Source organism: Coregonus lavaretus (genome assembly GCF_964263955.1).
Source record: "Coregonus lavaretus genome assembly, chromosome: 17".
In the NCBI taxonomy this organism is placed as follows: domain Eukaryota; kingdom Metazoa; phylum Chordata; class Actinopteri; order Salmoniformes; family Salmonidae; genus Coregonus; species Coregonus lavaretus.
In genome coordinates, this window is record NC_140004.1 from 16,252,755 (window position 1) to 16,272,851 (window position 20,097).

At 41.7% G+C, this 20,097-nt stretch overlaps 1 long non-coding RNA gene across 1 annotated transcript; it reads right to left on the bottom strand.

Moving 5' to 3' along the window:
- Positions 1–2,447: 2,447 nt before the first annotated feature.
- LOC311144230 lies at positions 2,448–3,603 on the bottom strand. The gene is made up of 2 exons (XR_014614492.1): positions 3,180–3,603; positions 2,448–2,735 (listed from the first exon to the last, which is right to left on the bottom strand). It is a non-coding gene; the product is annotated as an uncharacterized lncRNA (long non-coding RNA).
- Between the last annotated feature and the right edge of the window lie 16,494 nt (positions 3,604–20,097).

Consider the following 20,097-nt stretch of genomic DNA (forward strand, 5'->3'; position numbering starts at 1 on the left):
GCAAAAACCCCAGAACCACACGGGGGGACCTAGTGAATGACCTGCAGAGAGCTGGGACCAAAGTAACAAAGCCTACCATCAGTAACACACTACGCCGCCAGGGACTCAAATCCTGCAGCGCCAGACGTGTCCCCCTGCTTAAGCCAGTACATGTCCAGGCCCGTCTGAAGTTTGCTAGAGTGCATTTGGATGATCCAGAAGAGGATTGGGAGAATGTCATATGGTCAGATGAAACCAAAATAGAACTTTTTGGTAAAAACTCAACTCGTCGTGTTTGGAGGACAAAGAATGCTGAGTTGCATCCAAAGAACACCATACCTACTGTGAAGCATGGGGGTGGAAACATCATGCTTTGGGGCTGTTTTTCTGCAAAGGGACCAGGACGACTGATCCGTGTAAAGGAAAGAATGAATGGGGCCATGTATCGTGAGATTTTGAGTGAAAACCTCCTTCCATCAGCAAGGGCATTGAAGATGAAACGTGGCTGGGTCTTTCAGCATGACAATGATCCCAAACACACCGCCCGGGCAATGAAGGAGTGGCTTCGTAAGAAGCATTTCAAGGTCCTGGAGTGGCCTAGCCAGTCTCCAGATCTCAACCCCATAGAAAATCTTTGGAGGGAGTTGAAAGTCCATGTTGCCCAGCGACAGCCCCAAAACATCACTGCTCTAGAGGAGATCTGCATGGAGGAATGGGCCAAAATACCAGCAACAGTGTGTGAAAACCTTGTGAAGACTTACAGAAAACGTTTGACCTGTGTCATTGCCAACAAAGGGTATATAACAAAGTATTGAGAAACTTTTGTTATTGACCAAATACGTATTTTCCACCATAATTTGCAAATAAATTCATAAAAAATCCTACAATGTGATTTTCTGGATTTTTCTTTCTCATTTTGTCTGTCATAGTTGACGTGTACCTATGATGAAAATTACAGGCCTCTCTCATCTTTTTAAGTGGGAGAACTTGCACAATTGGTGGCTGACTAAATAATTTTTTCCCCCACTGTAGTTGGTGTGCTCACAAGTAGGCTACAAGGAGGTATTAGTAAGGAGGGGATGGTGTGGGTGACTGACTGGTATCTGTTGGAGGTGGGTAATGTGTGTGAAGGTTAGGATGAATTCACATGAGGGTATAGTACCTTGATTGAGTGTGTATTGATGGGGACAAAGTATTAAAATGTGTCCTACAGACTAATCCTGCTGCGGCTGCTGATAATGATGATCTTGACACCAGCTTTAGTAGTACAGAGCCTGTAGACCCATTGGATGAAAGCTTTCAGCCTGGAATAAACTCAAACTCAACATCATCTGACTTTGAAACAAGCCAGCACAGCCAAAGGTATTTATGAAAGCACAATACCATCTTGAGAAAACAAAATCACCAATGCACTAAACTTCTCCTCAAACTTTTCACACCCTTGCAGTCAGTTCTTTGGAATGGGGAATAGGGGCTGTTAGTATACTCTTCTAGCCTATTCAATCTATTGTTGGCAGTGCTTGTCTACTCAACAGCACAACTGTTAGTGCTCATACATAACATACACGACTAGACCGTCTAAAAGTCAAGCCCCCGTCAAACGTTTCACCTCTTTGCTAACAGCCCATCTCAATTACCCATTATTGACTCTGAGTGTAGCAAAACACATACCAGTCTACTGTACCCTTTTTGTTTACAGATGAACATGGTTCATTGTATGGTTAGACATCCTCATGATCAGTCTTCATGTTTTACACATCCTCATGATCAGTCTTCATGTCTTTCTAGGAGACTTGCAGTACAAGCAAATCTTCTGCAATAGGTCGAAGCTGTGGGTAGTGAAGAAAGTGTATGAGAGGATTGTCCATTTGGCTGTGGAGGGCAGAAATGACCAGATGGTTGAGTGTGCAAAGCTGTCATCAAGGCAAAGGGTGGCTATTTGAAGAATCTCAAATATAAAATATATTTTGATTTGTTTAACACTTTTTTGGTTACTACATGATTCCATATGTGTTATTTCATAGTTTTGATGTCTTCACTATTATTCTACAATGTAGAAAATAGTAAAAAATAAAGAAAAACCCTTGTATGAGTAGGTGTGTCCAAACTTTTGACTGGTAGTATAGAATGCCTAGTATGCTCACAACTGCATTGTGGTATAGATATTGCTAGCTGTTGAACATATGTATATAATGGTGTTTTATGTCATCTTTTTTTTTTTTACAAGTGTACTGACAAGTGACTAAATGATTCCAGCTGCATCAGAAACCAATAAAGTGTTCACTTCAATGGATCCATTCATTGTGATATTCATGAAATGTATTTGGATAAACCAGCTTCAGTCTTACTGCTAAAACAAATGATGCAGGGAGTTGGTGTATCATTTAAAATTTGTTGGCAAGTAAACATGTTTCAATAAAACAGTAGATTAGTCTGTCAATATACTGTAGCTAATAAGTAGACATGGCTTGTATTCAAGACAAAGTTTATTTGCTCTGGAGACTGAGGTGAGTTTACACAGCAGTATGCAGGAACAGTTATGGCAATGTATGACATATATACAGTAGAATAAAAATATACTACTAACACTTATAATAAATATTACAGTTCTACAAAGGGATTACTTGCATATGGTGTGTTTGGGGGGTGCAGTGAGGTGTTCGGAGTCACTTTGATACAAGGGGAGATTGTTGTCATGGGACTTTTCACATCTTCTCTTCAAAGTCATCAACTTCTTTGTATCCAAGCGGTATTGTCTGTGAGAGAAAGAAAAAAACGCTATTACACATTCATGAGAAATCATTGTGTATCGTTGTTTATTGTCTGTATTCCTACTGTAGCTTGCTAGCTACAACACACAGGTATAGTTACTCCAAGACTAATATGAGCAATAAAGCCAAAGTCATTTCTTTACTCTGCGCCGTCATCATCGAAACATTTCTCCAGTTTTGCTTGTAATGAGAGGCACTAAAGCTAGCTAGACTAGTTAGCTAGCTAGCTATAACTTTAGACAACAGTACATTATAGGTATAGCAAATGCACAGCTAGCTAGCTAAACTTGGCTAACTTGCCCTGTAGTGGTACTAGCAAGCCCCGTTATTGCCAAATCAATCACCAAATTGTACTGTACTGAACAACACTGCCTCGTGTAAAAAGAAAGCTTATATTGCTAGCTAGCTACCAACAGCAAAACAACTTACTTGTTTGTCATTTGCCCTCCTGAGTCCTGCTCCAGCTGGTCTAGGCTGCCACCGCTGCTTGCTGGTCTTGCCATTATTTTTCCTCGCTGGCTCAACTCCTCTTCAGTGTATTTCGGCTCAAATAAATAGGGCTGTATGTTCCTATGTAAAAGAAACATCCAACAATGTTTCATCACCCAGCTCTTCTTGGAAAGTGGAATCATCAGAAGCACCCATGGTAGCTAATTATTTAGCCATCTCGGATAGACAGTGCATGGTAACATAGCTTCCGTGAACCTGTAAACTAGTACCCCCCACCTCCCTCCCCCCGTTTTGAAAAGCCTGCCTTTGAGGGTGGAAACAAGAAAGTAGGGTTCCCGTCAGGCTGTAGTCTTTACAAAGCCAGGGAAAATTTGTCAACCTAGATATCCTGCAATATCCTGGCAAATAGGAACATTGTTGAGACAAGTCCATTGGCTGTGTTGAACAAGGACAACCATATCTACTATCTGCTAGTGTGATTGTGCAATCGGAAAAACCCAAAGGCCACAATAATTGCTACAAAACATGACTCCATTCATTTTTAGATCAGACAGCAGGCTCAATCAACCAATGCCGTCATTGGTTGAACTCTCCCAGTGCGAAAAATTCATAAATACAGCTATATTGCATAATTATGTCTGAAACACCCTATCATCATTCATAATTATGTAGGGACACCCCAAATAGTGTCTAGTGGTGAAGTTTCCCTTTAAGTTTTCATGTACAGAATAAAAATTGAAAATTCAATGTGTTTCCATCATTCTTTCAAATCTACCGATAGTTTTGTCACAAAAATTGTTGCGTTAAATAGCAAATGTGCCTACTCTGGTCTTGGCACATGCGCTCTAGCCAACAGCTCCCAGATACAGTGCAGGCAGGCTGTGCAGGTAGGCTAGTCTAGGCTACAGGATGATATTATTATGGATAAGAGCGAGAATATTTTTATTTGTCAAATGGCAGTCAAGCATTAATCATCATGTCACCAGAATAAGACCCTTGATATTTATTGGAAAGGAGGCATCAAGCTCATCACCATGCACTTTCACCACCTTGTGAAGTTCATCATAACTTAAATGTATTTCATCTGTAGCCTGATCTGGTCCATGTATCGTCATTCATTGGTAATTTGATTCAAAAGACAAAGTGGAAAAAGGGAAAACGGATAGATTTTCAATTTTGGTTTCTGAATTTGCAAAATTAAAATTGGACATCAACTTGTTTTCTCATTTATTGTGTCAAAATTGGAAATGTAATAACGGAAAACAGATAACAACAAAATGTTGATTTTTGATTTTCCTTTTTCATACCCAGAAGTACACGCTCCCTCATAGAATATTCACAGGGCTTTAGGGGTGTGTTTACAGCCTAGGTTGGCAGCACAAAGAATGGATTAGACTGTGTGAGTGTGACAGGAAAATAAAAAATACTAAGATGCAGAATTTATTATGAAGTTAGCATGCCAATAGAACAAACTCAACAACAACAGAACAAAGTTGGCTTGCATTAGCTGGCTAGCTAGCACTGGCTGGCTACTGCTGGGTGTGTGTGAGAGCGTGTGTGTGAATATGTGTGTGTGTGTGTGTGTGTGTGTGTGTGTGTGTGTGTGTGTGTGTGGTCCAAACCTTTTTGCGTACAGTTAAGGTGTTGGATTGAATTCGCTACAATATACTTCCATCATTGGTTTCATTGACCCTCCCCTTTAACTGCCCCAAATTGACCAATTTTTAGCTACAACTTCTGAGTCCATTGGAGAGGATCAGCTTGAGCAAAGTAAGGTGTCAAATCACTGATCTACAAATAGTATTCCCTGTCAAATAATAGGTTTTATGTGATTAAGATTCACCTCCCCTGGCACAGGCGATCCCCCCACCAAACACACATGCACAACCAGACATTGGTTGATTGGAGACAGCTTGTTTCAATTAAATAACATTTCCTAGGATTTTCTACCTGCAGCAAACCTAGTCGATCATGCTGTAAATACCAGTAAAAGCAAAAAGTGCCAAAAAAACAACAACCAAAAAGCATGGTCCTGTGTCAAATCTAAAATATGGCTGAATTGAAGTGTATGTACAGAATAACCATGTGTTGTACACTTTTTAATCCACTAGATGTCAGTAATGTGCTACTACCTCTACTGAAAGTTGACAGATGTCACTTGTATGGAGTTAGCTGTTTCAAAGGGTAACATGAGCATAAAGCCATTTTCAAGTTAGTTGTCGTCTCAGAGTAAAACAAAGTAAAACACACCAATCCCGGTCCTAATTTCAATGTAGTAAATCTTGCTCATTTCAAGTTTGTCACATGCACAAGTACAGTGAAATGCCTTTCTTGCAAGCTCTAAACCCAACAATGCAGTAATCAATATCAAAGTAGTACTAAAAATTAAATAAGGTAGAACAAAAACACACAATAAATAAAAATAAGAAGAACACGAGAAGTAAGCTATATACATGGTCAGTTTCAATACAATATTTACAATGTGCAAGGATACTGGGGTGATAGAGGTAGATATGTATGGGGGTAAGGTGACTAGGCATCAGAATATATGATAAACAGAGTAGCAGCAGCGTATATAATGATTGTATGTGAGTGTGTGTGCGTGCGTGTGTGTAGAGTCAGTATAAATGTGTGTGCATGTTATGTGTGTGTGTGTGTGCGCGTGTTGGAGTGTCAGTGTGCATGAGTGTGTCGAGTCCTGTTAGTGTGTATAGAGACAGTGCAAAAATAAAAACTCAGATAGTCCATACAGCCATTTTGTTAGATAGATAGAATTACCATTTGTCCCTGGTCGTGAAACTGAGCCAAACATTTGTTTTACCTACTTGCAACTTCAGTACCAAAAGGTTCTTGCTGCTCCTACAGGATATCCTAATGACAAAAGTGAAGCTGAAGGTAGAGACTGGGTTTAAAAGCTCTCGTAGGGTGTTTGACATAATAATATTGGTGGGTGCTATGCTGGCCCAAAGGTTCCATGGCCACAATACAACTAAATTATGAATGAGAATGTCATAGTAATTTTTGTGCCAAGTTGGAGAATAGTTTGCCTCACTATGGCTCTGCCACTACTTATACCTACTTAGTGTAATATTTATGTTGCTGCTAATGGACTTAGGGATGGTTTCCCGGACTGCAATGGGTGATTTGAAGGAGTCAGGCGCAGGAGTGTAATCACAGAATACAGAGTTTATTCCGGAATACAGAGTTACGCAGGATAGCGTCAAACAGTCCAGTGCGCAAAACAGGCGCACTGGAACAAAACAGGCACACAGGGAAAATATACCCCGGCAATACAAAATACAAGTAGCTCAACCGAGCTACTCTCTCCTCACATTAAACAATCACCCACAAGGACAACGGGGCAGAGGGAACACTTATACATGTACTAATGAGGGGATATGAACCAGGTGTGTGTAATAGACAAGACAAAACAAATGGAATGATGAGATGTGATGCGGCAGTGGCTAGAAGGCCGGTGACGACGAACGCTGAAGCCTGCCCGAACAAGGAGAGGAGGCAGCTTCGGAGGAAGTCGTGACACGGACACAGATTGAGCCTAGTCCTAGACTAAAAAGCAAGATCAATGGAGATTATTCATTGAAAGTGCTTTTTAGTCTAGGACTAGGCTTATTCTGTGTCAGGGAAACCTGCCCTTAGTGTACCATAGGTACACAATACTTACATCTAATTGAGTTGTTTTCTTGGCATCTCCTGGAGCAATGTATATAGTGTTGTGTATTGTTGTATCTGTTTTTGCCATTTTACGGTTGTATTGCTCACTTCTTGAGAGTATAGGTTCCTTGTACACTACATTTAACACGTTTTCTAGTAGAGATACATCTATTATATGACATATACTATCGACAGTAAAGAAAAATCTCTGTCAGTATAACATCTAGTGGCCTTTTTGGGTACTTCAATTATCCGCTGGCGTCTGATTATCTCTTGCTCTTTGTGTGGCCTTGTCTGCCCACTATTGTTTGTGGAGATACACTTGAAAACAAAAGGTCATGATTGAATGCACATTCTACCAGTTATTGTTGGCTACTAGGCAGTATGTCTACAATAGGAGTAGAAGCCTGAAAACAGCAACAAAACTAGCACTGCAGTGCTATAATTTTTACATTTTACATTTTAGTCATTTAGCAGACGCTCTTATCCAGAGCGACTTACAGTTAAGTGAGTGCATACATTATTTATTTATTTATTTTTCGTCCCCCAGTGGGAATCGAACCCACAACCCTGGCGTTGCAAACGCCATGCTCTACCAACTGAGCCAAATCCCTGCCGGCCAAAAGATACATTTGCATAAGTATTCAGACCCTTTTCTCAGTACTTTGTTGAAGCACCTTTGGCAGCGATTACAGCCTCGATTCTTCTTGGGTATTACACTACAAGCTTGGCACACCTGTATTTGGGGAGTTTCTCCCATTCCTCTCTGCAGATCCTCTCAAGCTCTGTCAGGTTGGATGGGGAGCGTTGCTGCACAGCTATTTTCAGGTCTCTCCAGAGATGTTCGATCAGGTTCAAGTCTGGGCTCTGGCTGGGCCATCCCATCTGGTTTGGGCTTAGTGGGACTATCATTTGTTTTCAACAGGACAATGGCCCAACACACCTCCAGGCTGTGTGAGGGCTATTTGACCAAGAAGGAGAGTGATGGAGTGCTGCATCAGATGACCTGGCCTCCACAATCACCTGACCTCAACCAAATTGAGATGGTTTGGGATGAGTCGGACCGCAGAGTGAAGGAAAAGCAGCCAACAAGTGCTCAGCATATGTGGGAACTCCTTCAAGACTGTTGGAAAAGCATTCCAGGTGAAGCTGGTTGAGAGAATGCCAAGAGTGTGCAAATATGTCATCAAGGCAAAGGTGGCTACTTTGAAGAAACTCAAATATAAAATATATTGTATATGTTTAACACTTTTTGGGATACTACATGATTCCATATGTGTTATTTCACCATTATTCTACAATGTAGACAATAGTAAAAATTAAGAAAAGCCCTTGAATGAGTAGGTGTTCTAAAACTTTTGACCGGAAGTGTATATATTTTTTCTGCTTCTTGGGCCTGTCATGCCAAATAGTGTCCCCCTGCCAAAAGGTGTCCCACCCCCCTGCGTCACAATAGAATTTGATGAGTTCTAGCTTCCGTTGCTAGGGCTGTTGCTAAAACTTGCAAAATTCTGACTGGCCTACGTAATGAACCAAAGCGTCCATTGCTATGCTGGTTGCTTGGCTCTATTTTACCTCGTAGCGGACGCAGAGGACGGAGTACGCGGGCAGGTCTAGTTCTATTTTACCTCATAAGAGCTCGCTCTCCGCGCAACATTTTTACCTCAGAATTGCTCACCAAGGACAGTGTTTTTGACAGTGACTACCTGCTAACTATCTACTGCTTCAGAGTACCAAAAAGACTGGACTTTACCATATATTTGTATTTATATAAGAAAATATTGTTAAAATAGGAAGAAATTATTTAAGCTGTTTTTAGATTGACATTGCTAGCTACTGTACTTATTTACCTCATCCTGCCTAGTCAGCTAGCTAGCTGGCCAGACAGTTGTACAGTGGGGAAAAGACAGTTGTACAGTGCAAGTTCTCCCACTTAGAAAGATAAGAGAGGCCTGTAATTTTCATCATAGGTACACGTCAACTATGACAGACAAAATGAGGGAAAAAAAATCCAGAAAATCACATTGTAGGATTTTTAATGAATTTATTTGCAAATTATGGTGGAAAATAAGTATTTGGTCAATAACAAAAGTTTCTCAATACTTTGTTCTATACCCTTTGTTGGCAATGACACAGGTCAAACTTTTTCTGTAAGTCTTCAAAAGGTTTTCACACACTGTTGCTGGTATTTTGGCCCATTCCTCCATGCAGATCTCCTCTAGAGCAGTGATGTTTTGGGGCTGTCATTCTTTCCTTTACACGGATCAGTCGTCCTGGTCCCTTTACAGAAAAACAGCCCCAAAGCATGATGTTTCCACCCCCATGCTTCACAGTAGGTATGGTGTTCTTTGGATGCAACTCAGCATTCTTTGTCCTCCAAACACGACGAGTTGAGTTTTTACCAAAAAGTTCTATTTTGGTTTCATCTGACCATATGACATTCTCCCAATCCTCTTCTGGATCATCCAAATGCACTCTAGCAAACTTCAGACGGGCCTGGACACGTACTGGCTTAAGCAGGGGGACACATCTGGCACTGCAGGATTTGAGTCCCTGGCGGCGTAGTGTGTTACTGATGGTAGGCTTTGTTACTTTGGTCCCAGCTCTCTGCAGGTCATTCACTAGGTCCCCCTGTGTGGTTCTGGGATTTTTGCTCACCGTTTTTGTGATCATTTTGACCCCACAGGGTGAGATCTTGCGTGGAGCCCCAGATCGAGGGAGATTATCAGTGGTCTTGTATGTCTTCCATTTCCTAATAATTGCTGCCACAGTTGATTTCTTCAAACCAAGCTGCTTACCTATTGCAGATTCAGTCTTCCCAGCCTGGTGCAGGTCCAGGTCTTTTATACTGATAACAAGTTCAAACAGGTGCCATTAATACAGGTAACGAGTGGAGGACAGAGGAGCCTCTTAAAGAAGAAGTTACAGGTCTGTGAGAGCCAGACATCTTGCTTGTTTGTAGGTGACCAAATACTTATTTTCCACCATAATTTGCAAATAAATTCATTAAAAATCCTACAATGTGATTTTCTGGAAAAAAAATCTCAATTTGTCTGTCATCGTTGACGTGTACCTATGATGAAAATTACAGGCTTCTCTCATCTTTTTAAGTGGGAGAACTTGCACAATTGGTGGCTGACTAAATATATTTTTACCCCACTGTATTTACCTAATGTTAGCTACCTAGCTAACTTTTATTGTATCTTTCCGTTTGTATGCAGCTTGCACTTCAATGGCATCCCTCGAGGAGATTTTCATCTTTCCAACCAGGCAAAGTACTAGGGGGCAAAGAAATTCACAATTCAGGGTAACGTTAAGCAGTTCACTTCTATTAGATAACTGGAAGGATTTAGCTATGTACAACAATTTTTCAACCACCATTTTCCATCTAGCTAATTGGTCATCTACATGGTGCTAGCTATACATGTAGTTATCCTGTACAGTGCCTTGCAAAAGTATTCATCTCCCTTGGCGTTTTTCCTATTTTGTTGCATTACAACCTGGAATTAAAATTGATTTTGGGGGGGTTTGTATCATTTGATTTACACAACATGCCTACCACTTTGAAGATGCAAAATATTTTTTTTTGTGAAACAAACAAGAAATAAGACAAAAAAACAGAAAACATGAGCGTGCATTACTATTCACCCCCCCAAAGTCAATACTTTGTAGAGCCACCTTTTGCATCCAAAATAGATAATTATTTTCTAGATTGATATATAGATATATACATACAGTGCATTCGGAAAGTATTCAGAACCCTTTACTTTTTCCACATTTTATTACATTACAGCCTTATTTTAAAATGTATTAAAATGTTGTTTTTTCATCAATCTACACACAATACCCCATAATGACAAAGCAAAAAACGTTTTTTTTAATTTTTGCAAATGTATTAAAAATAAAAAACGGAAATATCACATTTACATAAGTATTCAGACCCTTTACTCAGTACTTTGTTGGAAGCACCTTTGGCAGCGATTACAGCTTTGATTCTTCTTGGGTATGACGCTACAAGCTTGGCACACCTGTAAGTGGGCTGTCATGTGCCTTTTTCTGAGGAGTGGCTTCCATCTGGCCGCTCTACCATAAAGGCCTGATTGGTGGAGTGCTGCAGAGATGGTTGTCCTTCTGGAAGGTTCTCCCATCTCCACAGAGGAACTCTGGAGCTCTGTAATCAGGTTCTTGGTCACCTCCCTGACCAAGGCCCTTCTCCCCTAATTGCTCAGTTTGGCCAGGAGACAAGCTCTAGGAAGACTCTTGGTGGTTCCAAATGTCTTCCATTTAAGAATGATGGAGGCCACTGTGTTCTTGCGGATCTTCAATGCTGCAAATTTTTTGGTACCCTTCCCCAGATCTTTGCCTCGACACAATCCTTTCTCGGAGCTCTACGGACAATTCCTTCAACCTCATGGCTTGGTTTTTGCTCTGACACCCACTGCCAACTGTGGGACCTTATATAGACAGGTGTGATTCTTTCCAATCAAGTTGTAGAAACATCTCTAGGATGATAAATGGAAACAGGATGCAACTGAACTCAATTTCGAGTCTCATAGCAAAGGGTCTGAATACTTTTGCAAATAAGGTATTTCTGTTTATTTTGAATACATTTGCAAACATTTCTAAAAACCTGTTTTCATTTGTCATTATGGGGTAATGTGTGTAGATTGATGAGGAGAAAAATTAATTTAATCCATTCTAGAATAAGGCTGTAACAAAATGTGGAAAAAGTCAAGGGGTCTGAATACTTTCCGAATGCACTGTACATTGTTGATTATTGAGGACTGTAAAGGTGCCTGCCAATCAGACAAATTGATGTGTTAACAGATGCAGCAACTCAATGGTTTTCCATGGGTGGAGTGTGTTGGGGGGAGGCTTGTGTTGTGCCGTCCGTCAGAATAGTTGCAAAGACTATCCATCCACCAATTAAAAAGTAAAACTGCGTTTTTCCCCTTTCAAACAGCTGCGTTGGACATGGGTTTCATGGAATTTGGTTTGAAGGCAGTCTTACTCTGTGGTTCAAGTTGTATCATCGCTCTCACTCCCTCTGACCCCTAAGTCCTCACCCATGACCTCCCATTGGCCCAGGGCCTCCGGCAAAACCCTATAATCAGTCTCTCTGACAGGGAGTTACTCCAGGAGTAGACAGGTTTATGGTGCATAGGGCTTCTTCATTCCTCATATGAGTGGAGTATTAGCTATATATGTTTTTTGTAAATGCATGACTTACTGACACTGACATGGAGTGCTCCGTGTTCCTGCTGGTAGCAGGCCTCAACCTGGATGCAGGGGAATGTCCTGCCTTGGAGTATGGTTGTATCCATGTCCACCAGGCTCCTGAAAATCATATGACAAACCTGCATAGATTTTGCGACCGTTGTTAAATCTTTCACACATCATGATACAAACTTGCGAAATTAAATTACACATTTGTGAATTGTACTTGCAACCACGAATCTCAATGTGCAACCACGAAATTGAAAATACAAACTCACATAGTTCTGCAATCATTATAATCCCATACAGCCATTGCTAGCTAGCCAGCTAGTGCAAGCAAACTTTGTTCAGTTGTTGTTGAGTTTGCTCTATTGGCATGCTAACTTCATGATAAATTCTGCATTTGAGCTAATATTAGTATTTTTATCTTCCTGTCACACTCACACAGTCTAATCTATTATTTGTGCTGCCGACCTAGGCTGTAAACACACCCCCTAAGTCATGTGAATATTCTATGAGGGGGTGTGTACTTCCGAAAATGTAAAGATTGAATAACATATGTTGTTATTTGTTTTCTGTTATTCATGTCCAATTTTGACACAATAAATGAAATGATGGTTATTATATCAATTTTTGCTCATAATGACGTTTCCGCCACCATTACTCACATAATACATTTTACCAACTCAAAAAGATCCCATCATGTCGAACGAATACATTATCTGGCTACATTTATACAATTGTACCGAAACTTTCTGTTTCCATCACAGCTGTTTCTTATAGGTTATGACTTTACTCGCATAAAAACTGTGGATGGAAACGTGGTTAATGGAGCAAATGCAACCTGTGACATTTTCACATGCAAATACTACTTGATTTGGCTTTATATCAGGGGTGGATTGACCATCTGGCAATTCTGGCAAATGCCAGATGGGCTGGACCATTTTTTAGTTCGGTGGGCTGGTCGAAATTGGCACACCAAAATATATAATATATAAAACATTGAAAAAGGCGGCCGATGGGCCTCTTAAGATCATTATTCATTTATTTTTTAATGCTCAATTGCTCTGTTAACTAATCTATAATGAGCCTTTGGCTAATCATTTGGCAACGGCTGGCCCCCCTACCAAGATGGGCCGGCCCGGTTTTCTGATCGGCTGAGCTGAGATCATGCAAACTCACATTCAAAGTCAAACTCTGTCATCAGTTAGACAGCCAAGATCATGGATCGTAAAAACGGAAACAGTGCCTATAAATGTAGAAAGAGCACAGTTTGATCTAATCTTGATATGGTCAAGTGCTGCAAAAAAGGACATAGAAAAGCTGCAGCTGGCCCAGAACAGAGCAGTGCGTCTTGCCCTTCAATGTACACAGAGGGCTAATGCCAACAGTATTCATGTCAGTCTCTCTTAGCTCAAAGTAGTCCAAATTGTCTGTATAATCAACTGCACCGGTACCCCCCTGTATATATGCTCATAATCCTCCTGATATCCTCCTGATATCCTCCTGATTCCTGCTTATAAGCAAAAACTAAAGCAGGAAGCACCAGTGACTCGGTTAATAAAAAAGTGGTCAGATGACGCAGATGCTAAGCTACAGGACTGTTTTGCTAGCACAGACTGGAACATGTTCCGGGATTCTTCAGACAGCATTGAGGAGTACACCACATCAGTCACTGGCTTCATCAATAAGTGCATCGATGATGTCGTCCCCACAGTGACCGTACGTACATACCCCAACCAGAAGCCATGGATCACAGGAAACATCCGCACTGAGCTAAAGGGTAGAGCTGCCGCTTTCAAGGAACGGGACTCTAACCCGGACGCTTATAAGAAATCCCGCTATGACCTCCGACGAACCATCAAACAGGCAAAGAGTCAATACAGGTCTAAGATTGAATCGTACTACACTGGCTCTGACGCTCGTCGGATGTGGCAGGGCTTGAAAACTATTACAGACTACAAAGGGAAGCACAGCCGCGAGCTGCCCAGTGACACAAGCCTACCAGACGAGCTAAACCACTTCTATGCTCGCTTCGAGGCAAGCAACACTGAAGCATGCATGAGAGCACCAGCTGTTCCGGATGACTATGTGATCACGCTCTCCGTAGCCGATGTGAGTAAGACTTTTAAGCAGGTCAACATTCACAAGGCCGCAGGGCCAGACGGATTACCAGGACGTGTACTCCGAGCATGTGCTGACCAACTGGCAAGTGTCTTCACTGACATTTTCAACATGTCCCTGACTGAGTCTGTAATACCAACATGTTTCAAGCAGACCACCATAGTCCCCGTGCCCAAGGACTCTAAGATAACCTGCCTAAATGACTACCGACCCGTAGCACTGACGTCTGTAGCCATGAAGTGCTTTGAAAGGCTGGTCATGGCTCACATCAACAGCATTATCCCAGAAACCCTAGACCCACTCCAATTTGCATACCGCCCCAACAGATCCACAGATGATGCAATCTCTATTGCACTCCACACTGCCCTTTCCCACCTGGACAAGAGGAACACCTACGTGAGAATGCTATTCATTGACTACAGCTCAGCATTCAACACCATAGTGCCCTCTAAGCTCATCACTAAGCTAAGGATCCTGGGACTAAACACCTCCCTCTGCAACTGGATCCTGGACTTCCTGACGGGCCGCCCCCAGGTGGTAAGGGTAGGTAACAACACATCTGCCACACTGATCCTCAACACGGGGGCCCCTCAGGGGTGCGTGCTCAGTCCCCTCCTGTACTCTCTGTTCACCCATGACTGCATGGCCAGGCACGACTCCAACACCATCATTAAGTTTGCCGACGACACAACAGTGGTAGGCCTGATCACCGACAACGATGAGACAGCCTATAGGGAGGAGGTCAGAGATCTGGCCGTGTGGTGCCAGGACAACAACCTCTCCCTCAACGTGACAAAGACAAAGGAGATGATTGTGGACTACAGGGAAAAAAAAGAGGACTGAGCACGCCCCCATTCTCATCGACGGGGCTGTAGTGGAACAGGTTGAGAGCTTCAAGTTCCTTGGTGTCCACATCACCAACGAACTATCATGGTCCAAACACACCAAGACAGTCGTGAAGAGGGCACGACAAAGCCTATTCCCCCTCAGGAGACTAAAAAGATTTGGCATGGGTCCTCAGATCCTCAAAAAATTATACAGCTGCACCATCGAGAGCATCCTGACTGGTTGCATCACCGCCTGGTATGGCAACTGCTTGGCCTCCGACCGCATGGCACTACAGAGGGTAGTGCGTACGGCCCAGTACATCACTGGGGCAAAGCTTCCTGCCATCCAGGACCTCTATACCAGGTGGTGTCAGAGGAAGCCCCTCAAAATTGTCAAAGACTCCAGCCACCCTAGTCATAGACTGTTCTCTCTGCTACCGCACGGCAAGCGGTACCGGAGTGCCAAGTCTAGGTCCAAAAGACTTCTCAACAGCTTCTACCCCCAAGCCATAAGACTCCTGAACAGCTAATCATGGCTACCCGGACTATTTGCACTGCCCCCCCACCCCATCCTTTTTACGCTGCTGCTACTCTGTTAAGTATTTATGCATAGTCACTTTAACTCTACCCACATGTACATATTACCTCAACTACCTCAACTAGCCGGTGCCCCCGCACATTGACTCTGCAACGGTACCCCCCTGTATATATAGCCTCCCTACTGTCACTTTATTTTACTTCTGCTCTTTTTTTTCTCAACACTTTTTTTGTTGTTGTTTTATTTTTACTTTTTTTGTTTAAAATAAATGCACTGTTGGTTAAGGGCTGTAAGTAAGCATTTCACTGTAATGTCTGCACCTGTTGTATTCGGCGCATGTGACCAATAAAATTTGATTTGATTTGATTTGATATAGCCTCCCTACTGTTATTTTATTTTACTTCTGCTCTTTTTTTCTCAACACTTTTTTGTTGTTTTATTCTACTTTTTTATTAAAAATAAATGCACTGTTGGTTAAGGGCTGTAAGTAAGCATTTCACTGTAATGTCTGCACCTGTTGTATTCGGCGCATGTAGTCAATACAATTTGATTTGATTTGATTTGATTTGACAGACATACTTACCCCACCAGACATGCCACCAGGGGTCTCTTGACAGTCCCCAAATCCAGAACGAATTCAAGGCAGTGCACAGTATTATATATAGCAATATATCACATGGAACTCCCTTCCATCTCAAGTTACTCAAGCAAACAGCTAAATTTGCTTTTTTTTTTTTTATACTTCACAGCACAATGCCTCTCCCAGTCACGACTTCCTCCGAAGCTGCCTCCTCTCCTTGTTTGGGCAGGCTTCGGCATTCGTCGTCACCGGCCTTCTAGCCACTGCTGCTCCTCTTCTCATCATTCCATTTGTTTTGTCTTGTTTTTTCCACACACCTGGTTCATATCCCCTCATCTGTCCCTGAATAAGTATTCCCTCTGCCCCCCATGTCTTTGTGTGTGATTGTTTCCATGTGGAGGTGTCGATAGTTCGGTGGAGCATTATGTACTTTATCGCCGGGACGTTCATTTGTGTGTTTTGTTTTTCTCAGTGCGCCGTTAAGTCGCACTGTAGTTGTTTTACGCATTGCTGTGAACCGCCGAATAAACCATTATTCTGTGATTTACACCTCCTGCGCCTGACTCCGTCCAAATCACCAGCTACACTCCCCAATCTGACCTAATTAACTCATAGGCATACAGTCGGAACGTATTGAGACCCCTTCACTTTTTCCACATTTTGTTACGTTTCAGATTATTCTAAAATAAAAAATAAGCAATCTACACACAATACCCCATAATGACAAAGTGAAAACAGCCTTTTAGAAATGTTTGCAAACTTACTAATAATTTAAAACTGAAAAATCTTATGTAAATAAGTATTCAGACCCTTTGCTATGAGAGTCGAAATTCAGCTGAGGTGCATCCTGTTTCCATTGATCATCCTTGAGATGATTCTACAACTTGATTGGAGTCCAACTGTGGTACATTTAATTGATTGGACATGATTTGGAAAGGCACACACCTGTCTATATAAGGTCCTACAGTTGACATTGCATGTCAGAGCAAAAACCAAGCCATCAGGTCGAAGGAATTGTCTGTAGATCTCCGAGACAGGATTGTGTCGAGGCACAGATCTGGGGAAGGGTACCAAAAACTGTCTGCAGCATTGAAAGTCCCCAAGAACACAGTGGCCTCCATCATTCTAAAATGGAAGAGGTTTGGAACCACCAAGACTCTTCCTAGAGCTGGCCACCCGGCCAAACTGAGCAATCGGGGGAGAAGGGCCTTGGTCAGGGGGGTGACAAAGAACCCGATGGTCACTCTGGCAGGGCTCCAGAGAACTTCTGTGGAGATGGGAGAACCTTCCAGAAAGACAACCATCTCTGCAGCACTCCACCAATCAGGCCTTTATGGTAGAGTGGCCAGACGGAAGCCACTCCTCAATAAAAGGCACATGACAGCCCGCTTGGAGTTTGCCAAAAGGCACCTAAAGGACTTTCAGACTATGAGAAACAAGATTCTCTGGTCTGATGAAACCAAGATTGAACTCTTTGGCCTGAATGACAAGCGTCACGTTTGGAGGAAACCTGGCACCGCTCATTACCTGGCCAATACCATCCCTACCGTGAAGCTTGGTTGTGGCGGCATCATGGTGTGGGGATGTTTTTCAGCGGCAGGGACTGGGAGACTAGTCAGAAAGATGAACGGCGCAATGTACAGAGAGATCCTTGATGAAAACCTGTTCCAGTGCGCTAAGGACCTCAGACTGGGGCGAAGGTTCACCTTCCAACAGGACAATGACCCTAAGCACACAGCCAAGACAACACAGGAGTGGCTTCGGAACAAGTCTCTGAATTTCCTTGAGTGGCCCAGCCAGAACCCGGACATGAACCCAATCAAACATCTCTGGAGAGACCTGAAAATAGCTGTGCAGTTACGCTCCCCATCCAACCTGACAGAGGAAGAATGGGAGAAACTCAACAAATACAGGCTGTAATCGCTGCCAAATGTGCTTCAACAAAGTACTGAGTTAAGGGTCTGAATACATGTGTAAATGTAATATTTCAGTTTATTTATATCATTTTAATTGCAAACATTTCTAAAAACCTGTTTTTGCTTTGTCATTATGGGGTATTGTGTGTAGGTTGATGAGGGGGAAAAAACTATTTAAAACATTTTAGAATAAGGCTGTAACATAACAATGTGGAAAAAGTGAAGTGGTCTGAATACTTTCCGAATGCACTTTATGTATATGTACTAATGTATGCGTGTTCTTATTATGTAGTTCAGTCCTTCAGGTGTTCTTGTCTATTGATGTTCTGTATTATGTCATATTTTATGTTTTGTGTGGACCTCAGGAAGAGTAGCTGCTGCTTCAGCAACAGCTAATGGGGATCCTAATAAAATACTATAAAAAATATATAAATAAAAAAAGTACATTCTCCATTGTCATCTCACTCAAAATTTCAATTTTTTGGGCGGCTAAAAGCATTATTTGGTCAAACAGTAAAGCGTGTTATCCTCGTGATTCCTGTAATGAATGTGTCTCCCTGGCCCTGTGCCGGTGTCCTCGCTGTGGCCTGCTCAAGAGAAATGTGTTCTGATCGTATAACATTTCAAAATGCAGTTACGTGAAGCACACAGCTTTGGAAGTTTTGTCCCTGTCGAAGAGAGGGGAGGGTATCAGCTTTCTGTTGGTATTTTTTATTTCCTAACTCTCAATATACAGCTCAATAGCAACTATTTTACAACCAAGATATTTGATATAGCTTTGAGATATGGAGCGGCGCACTTACGAAATGCGCACCGGCCATTGCGAGGACATAGGTCTCATGGGTAGTAGCCTACAACTGCAATGTTTTTTTAGGACATTACATTTACTGTTGGATGAATACATGGCTACTAGCAGTGGGTATTGTATTTAGAGTTAGCGATCTAGTTAATGTGTTTTGAGTTTCCACTTCCTCAGGTGTTGAACCCCAAATTAATTAGCCGATTATATTAATTAGTGCACATAAAAATGTATGTAATTCTTCTCTATTGAACAATTCTTGAAATTCTGATTCCTATTTTCACAGTAAAAATAGCAACTATAGTCTAATTGGTGATGTGGGTTGGTGTGGAGAAAATGCCAGGGCTGAATTATTGTCCAAGTCCACACCTGTCCACAACATGGTTTAACCCAAAACCTTGACTTTGTTCGAGCACAACCATCACTTGGCGCTTGTCGCCTGGCATTTAAATCTAGGTATGTTGTCATCATTCCATTACACACAACCTCACGGTGTTCTATAGTACCTGGTGGTCTGGTGGGAGAAGTGCAGACCTTGCAGGACATACAAACAAACAAAAAACGAATATAAAAGTTTGAATCTGTTGATTACTATTTATTCTCTGGAGAAAGCCAACGATCACCCAAACTATTAGGCCTTTTATAATACAGCTAATTTACTGTATCAATTCTGCTACTGAGCCCTTCTGGAATTTTGGTATTAAAGGCCCCCAGTGCAGTCAAAAACGTAATTGTCCTGTGTTTTATATATACTGCATTTCTACACTATGTGCTTTGAATAATACTGTGAAATTGAGAAAATGATGATAATGCCATTTTATTGTAAAAGCTGTTTGAAAAGACCACCTGAAATGTCTGCCTGTTTTGGTGAGATTGAGCTTTAGCCTGCCTGGTGACATCACCAGATAGTAAATTAGTTAATAGACCAATAAGAAATAGAGTTCCAAACCTTTCTGCTAATAACAGATAGTTTTCCTCTCCCACTCAGACCTCTCCCAGACATTCCTAGCAAAACTCTTGCTTGAGATATATATATATATATATATATATATATATATATAATATTTTTTTAACGATTTTAATTGAAAACAATCACAGTAAGGTACTTAATTGTTACCCAGAGATTATTTGATATTGAGATTTTAAAAAGAAAACAGCTGTATTAGACCTTTAAACATGTGATAAGATGATAAAAGGCACTGTTTGTTATCTCAGAATTCCTGC